The following is a 6,929-nucleotide window of genomic DNA, read 5'->3' as shown; positions in this document are numbered from 1 at the left end:
AGGTGGTGGAACTTGCTTGGCACCAGTGGGACACTAAGTTACTATAACAGACTCTTTGTGGATGCCACTAAGTTTCAGCAATATTTGCTATAAAAATAGCGTAGCAAAATGGGCAGAAGGGTAGAAGGCAGAGGTGGTGGAATTTGCTTGGTACCAGTGGGACACTAAGTTACTATAGCAGACATGTTGTGGATGCCACTAAGTTTCAGCAATATTTGCTATAAAAATAGCGTAGCAAAATGGGCAGGAGGAAAGAAGGCAGAGGTGGCGGAATTTGCTTGGCACCAATGGGTCACTAAGTTACCATAGCAGACACTTTGTGGATGCCACTAAGTTTCAGCACTGTTTGCTATAAAAATAGCGCATGAAAATGGGCAGAAGGGTAGAAGGCAGAGGTGGTGGAACTTGCTTGGCACCAGTGGGACACTAAGTTACTATAGCAGACACTTTGTGAATGCCACTAAGTTTCAGCTCTGTTTGCTATAAAAATAGCGTAGCAAAATGGGCAGGAGGGTAGAAGGCAGAGGTGGTGGAACTTGCTTGGCACCAGTGGGACACTAAGTTACTATAACAGACTCTTTGTCGATGTCACTAAGTTTCAGCAATATTTGCTATAAAAATAGCGTAGCAAAATGGGCAGAAGGTTAGAAGGTAGAGGTGGTGGAACTTGCTTGGCACCAGTGGGACACTAAGTTACTATAACAGACTCTTTGTGGATGCCACTAAGTTTCAGCAATATTTGCTATAAAAATAGCGTAGCAAAATGGGCAGAAGGGTAGAAGGCAGAGGTGGTGGAATTTGCTTGGTACCAGTGGGACACTAAGTTACTATAGCAGACATGTTGTGGATGCCACTAAGTTTCAGCAATATTTGCTATAAAAATAGCGTAGCAAAATGGGCAGGAGGAAAGAAGGCAGAGGTGGCGGAATTTGCTTGGCACCAATGGGTCACTAAGTTACCATAGCAGACACTTTGTGGATGCCACTAAGTTTCAGCACTGTTTGCTATAAAAATAGCGCATGAAAATGGGCAGAAGGGTAGAAGGCAGAGGTGGTGGAACTTGCTTGGCACCAGTGGGACACTAAGTTATTATAGCAGACACTTTGTGGATGCCACTACGTTACAGCACTGTTTGCTATAAAAAAAATCGTAGCAAAATGGGCAGGAGGATAGAAGGCAGAGGTGGTGGAACTTTCTTGGCACCAGTGGGACACTAAGTTACTATAGCAAACACTCTGTGGATGCCACTAGGTTTCAGCACTATTTGCTATAAAAATAGCGTAGCAAAATGGGCATGAAGGTAGAAAGCATAGCTGGTGGAACTTGCTTGGCACCAGTGGGACACTAAGTTACTATAGCAGACACTTTGTGGATGCCACTAAGTTTCAGCACTGTTTGCTATAAAAATAGCGTAGCAAAATGGGCAGGAGGGTAGAAGGCAGAGGTGGTGGAACTTGCTTGGCACCAGTGAGACACTAAGTTACTATCGCAGACACTTTGTGGATGCCAATACGTTACAGCACTGTTTGCTATAAAAAAAACGTAGCAAAATGGGCAGGAAGGAAGAAGGCAGAGGTGGTGGAACTTGCTTGGCACCAGTGAGACACTAAGTTACTATCGCAGACACTTTGTGGATGCCATTAAGTTTCAGCATGGTTTGCTATAAAATTAGCATAGCAATATGGGCAGGAGGGTAGAAGGCAGCGGTGTTGGAACTTGCTTGGCACCCGTGGGACACAAAGTTAGTATAGCAGACTCTTTGTGGATGCCACTAAGTTTCAGCACTGTTTTCATTAAAACTAGCGTAGCAAAATGGGCAGAAGGGTGGAAGGCAGAGGTGGTGGAGCTTGCTTGGCACCAGTGGGACACTAAGTTACTATAGCAGACACTTTGTGGATGCCACTAAGTTTCAGCACTGTTTGCTATAAAAAATAGCGTAGCAAAATTAACAGAAGGGTAGAAGGCAGAGGTGGTGGAACTTGTTTGGCACCAGTGGGACACTAAGTTACTATAGCAGACACTTTGTGGATGCCACTAAGTTTCAGCACTGTTTGCTATAAAAATAGCGTAGCAAAGTTGGCAGGCGGGTAGAAGGCAGAGGTGGTGGAACTTGCTTGGCACCAGTGGGACACTAAGTTACTATAGCAGAAACTTTGTGGATGCCACTAAGTTTCAGCATGGTTTGCTATAAAAACAGCGTAGCAAATTGGGCAGGAGGGTAGAAGGCAGAGGTGGTGGAACTTGCTTTGCACCAGTGGGACATTAAGTTACTATAGCAGACACTTTGTGGATGCCACTAAGTTTCAGCACTGTTTGCTATAAAAATAGCGCAGCAAAATGGGCAGGAGGGTAGAAGGCAGAGGTCGTGGAACTTGGTTGGCACCAGTGGGACACTAAGTTACTATAGCAGACACTTTGTGGATGCCACTAAGTTTCAGCACTGTTTGCTATAAAAATAGCATAGCAAAATGGGCAGGAGGGTAGAAGGCAGCGGTGTTGGAACTTGCTTGGCACCCGTGGGACACTAAGTTACTATATCAGAAACTTTGTGGATGCCACTAAGTTTCAGCACTGTTTGCTATAAAAATAGTGTAGCATAATGGGCAGGAGGGTAGAAGGCACAGTTCGTGGAATTTGCTTGGCACCAGTGGGACACTAAGTTACTATAGCAGACACTTTGCGGATGCCACTACGTTACATCACTGTTTGCTATAAAAATAGCGTAGCAAAATGGGCAGGAGGAAAGAAGGCAGAGGTGGTGGAACTTGCTTGGCACCAGTGGGTCACTAAGTTGCTATAGTAGACACTTTGTGGATGCCACTAAGTTTCAGCACTGTTTGCTATAAAAATAGCGTAGCAAAATGGGCAGGAGGGTAGAAGGCAGAGGTGGTGGAATTTGCTTGGCACCAGTGGGACACTAAGTTACTATAGCAGACACTTTGTGGATGCCACTAAGTTTCAGCACTGTTTGCTATAAAAATAGTGTAGCAAAATGGACAGGATGACAGAAGGCAGAAGTGGTGGAACTTGCTTGGCACCAGTGGGACACTAAGTTACTATAGCAGACACTTTGTGGATGCCACTAAGTTTCAGCACTGTTTGCTATAAAAATAGCGTACCAAATGGGAAGGAGGGTAGAAGGCACAGGTCGTGGAATTTGCTTGGCACCAGTGGGACACTAAGTTACTATTGCAGACACTTTGTGGATGCCACTACGTTACATCACTGTTTGCTATAAAAATAGCGTAGCAAAATGGGCAGGAGGAAAGAAGGCAGAGGTGGTGGAACTTGCTTGGCACCAGTGGGTCACTAAGTTGCTATAGTAGACACTTTGTGGATACCACAAAGTTTCAGCACTGTTTGCTAAAAAAATAGCGCAGCAAAATGGGCAGAAGGGTAGAAGGCAGAGGTGGTGGAACTTGCTTGGCACCAGTGGGACACTAAGTTATTATAGCAGACATTTTGTGGATGCCACTACGTTACAGCACTGTTTGCTATAAAAAAAAGCGTAGCAAAATGGGCAGGAAGGAAGAAGGCAGAGGTGGTAGAACTTTCTTGGCACCAGTGGGACACTAAGTTACCATAGCAGACACTTTGTGGATGCCACTAAGTTTCAGCACTGTTTGCTATAAAAATAGTGTAGCAAAATGGACAGGAGAACAGAAGGCAGAAGTGGTGGAACTTGCTTGGCACCAGTGGGACACTAAGTTACTATAGCAGACACTTTGTGGATGCCACTACGTTACATCACTGTTTGCTATAAAAATAGCGCAGCAAAATGGGCAGAAGGGTAGAAGGCAGAGGTGGTGGAACTTGCTTGGCACCAGTGGGACACTATGTTATTATAGCAGACATTTTGTGGATGCCACTACGTTACAGCACTGTTTGCTATAAAAAAAGCGTAGCAAAATGGGCATGAGGATAGAAGGCAGAGGTGGTGGAACTTACTTGGCACCAGTGGGACACTAAGTTACTATAGCAGACACTTTGTGGATGCCACTAGGTTTCAGCACTGTTTGCTATAAAAATAGCATTGCAAAATGGGCAGGAAGGTAGAAAGCAGAGTTGGTGGAACTTGCTTGGCACCAGTGGGACACTAAGTTACTATAGCAGACACTTTGTGGATGCCACTAAGTTTCAGCACTGCTTGCTATAAAAATAGTGTAGCAAAATGGACAGGAGGACAGAAGGCAGAAGTGGTGGAACTTGCTTGGCACCAGTAGGACACTAAGTTACTATAGCAGACACTTTGTGGATGCCACTAAGTTTCAGCACGGTTTGCTATAAAATTAGCATAGCAAAATGGGCAGGAGGGTAGAAGGCAGCGGTGTTGGAACTTGCTTGGCACCCGTGGGACACAAAGTTACTATATCAGACTCTTTGTGGATGCCACTAAGTTTCAGCACTGTTTTCATTAAAACTAGCGTAGCAAAATGGGCAGAAGGGTGGAAGGCAGAGGTGGTGGAGCTTGCTTGGCACCCGTGGGACACTGAGTTACTATAGCAGACACTTTGTGGATGCCACTAAGTTTCAGCACTGTTTGCTATAAAAATAGCATAGCAAAATGGGCAGGAAGGTAGAAAGCACAGGTGGTGGAACTTGATTGGCACCAATGGGACACTAAGCTACTATAGCAGACACTTTGTGGATGTCACTAAGTTTCAGCACTGTTTGTAATAAAAATAGCGTAGCAAAATGGGCAGGAGGGTAGAAGGCAGGGGTCGTGGGACTTGGTTGGCACCAGTGGGACACTAAGTTACTATAGCAGACACTTTGTGAATGCCACTAAGTTTCAGCTCTGTTTGCTATAAAAATAGCGTAGCAAAATGGGCAGGAGGGTAGAAGGCAGAGGTGGTGGAACTTGCTTGGCACCAGTGGGACACTAAGTTACTATAACAGACTCTTTGTCGATGTCACTAAGTTTCAGCAATATTTGCTATAAAAATAGCGTAGCAAAATGGGCAGAAGGTTAGAAGGTAGAGGTGGTGGAACTTGCTTGGCACCAGTGGGACACTAAGTTACTATAACAGACTCTTTGTGGATGCCACTAAGTTTCAGCAATATTTGCTATAAAAATAGCGTAGCAAAATGGGCAGAAGGGTAGAAGGCAGAGGTGGTGGAATTTGCTTGGTACCAGTGGGACACTAAGTTACTATAGCAGACATGTTGTGGATGCCACTAAGTTTCAGCAATATTTGCTATAAAAATAGCGTAGCAAAATGGGCAGGAGGAAAGAAGGCAGAGGTGGCGGAATTTGCTTGGCACCAATGGGTCACTAAGTTACCATAGCAGACACTTTGTGGATGCCACTAAGTTTCAGCACTGTTTGCTATAAAAATAGCGCATGAAAATGGGCAGAAGGGTAGAAGGCAGAGGTGGTGGAACTTGCTTGGCACCAGTGGGACACTAAGTTATTATAGCAGACACTTTGTGGATGCCACTACGTTACAGCACTGTTTGCTATAAAAAAAATCGTAGCAAAATGGGCAGGAGGGTAGAAGGCAGAGGTGGTGGAACTTTCTTGGCACCAGTGGGACACTAAGTTACTATAGCAAACACTCTGTGGATGCCACTAGGTTTCAGCACTATTTGCTATAAAAATAGCGTAGCAAAATGGGCATGAAGGTAGAAAGCATAGCTGGTGGAACTTGCTTGGCACCAGTGGGACACTAAGTTACTATAGCAGACACTTTGTGGATGCCACTAAGTTTCAGCACTGTTTGCTATAAAAATAGCGTAGCAAAATGGGCAGGAGGGTAGAAGGCAGAGGTGGTGGAACTTGCTTGGCACCAGTGAGACACTAAGTTACTATCGCAGACACTTTGTGGATGCCAATACGTTACAGCACTGTTTGCTATAAAAAAAACGTAGCAAAATGGGCAGGAAGGAAGAAGGCAGAGGTGGTGGAACTTGCTTGGCACCAGTGAGACACTAAGTTACTATCGCAGACACTTTGTGGATGCCACTAAGTTTCAGCATGGTTTGCTATAAAATTAGCATAGCAATATGGGCAGGAGGGTAGAAGGCAGCGGTGTTGGAACTTGCTTGGCACCCGTGGGACACAAAGTTAGTATAGCAGACTCTTTGTGGATGCCACTAAGTTTCAGCACTGTTTTCATTAAAACTAGCGTAGCAAAATGGGCAGAAGGGTGGAAGGCAGAGGTGGTGGAGCTTGCTTGGCACCAGTGGGACACTAAGTTACTATAGCAGACACTTTGTGGATGCCACTAAGTTTCAGCACTGTTTGCTATAAAAAATAGCGTAGCAAAATTAACAGAAGGGTAGAAGGCAGAGGTGGTGGAACTTGTTTGGCACCAGTGGGACACTAAGTTACTATAGCAGACACTTTGTGGATGCCACTAAGTTTCAGCACTGTTTGCTATAAAAATAGCGTAGCAAAGTTGGCAGGCGGGTAGAAGGCAGAGGTGGTGGAACTTGCTTGGCACCAGTGGGACACTAAGTTACTATAGCAGAAACTTTGTGGATGCCACTAAGTTTCAGCATGGTTTGCTATAAAAACAGCGTAGCAAAATGGGCAGGAGGGTAGAAGGCAGCGGTGTTGGAACTTGCTTGGCACCCGTGGGACACAAAGTTACTATATCAGACTCTTTGTGGATGCCACTAAGTTTCAGCACTGTTTTCATTAAAACTAGCGTAGCAAAATGGGCAGAAGGGTGGAAGGCAGAGGTGGTGAAGCTTGCTTGGCACCCGTGGGACACTGAGTTACTATAGCAGACACTTTGTGGATGCCACTAAGGTTCAGCACTGTATGCTATAAAAATAGTGTAGCAAAATGGGCAGGAGGGTAGAAGGCAGAGGTCGTGGAACTTGGTTGGCACCAGTGGGACACTAAGCTACTATAGCAGACACTTTGTGGATGCCACTAAGTTTCAGCACTGTTTGCTATAAAAATAGCATAGCAAAATGGG

Source organism: Anomaloglossus baeobatrachus, chromosome 5 (assembly GCF_048569485.1).
Source record: "Anomaloglossus baeobatrachus isolate aAnoBae1 chromosome 5, aAnoBae1.hap1, whole genome shotgun sequence".
NCBI classification, from domain to species: domain Eukaryota; kingdom Metazoa; phylum Chordata; class Amphibia; order Anura; family Aromobatidae; genus Anomaloglossus; species Anomaloglossus baeobatrachus.
The sequence above is the reverse complement of the archived record's forward strand: the minus strand, read 5'-3'. Positions refer to the sequence as shown.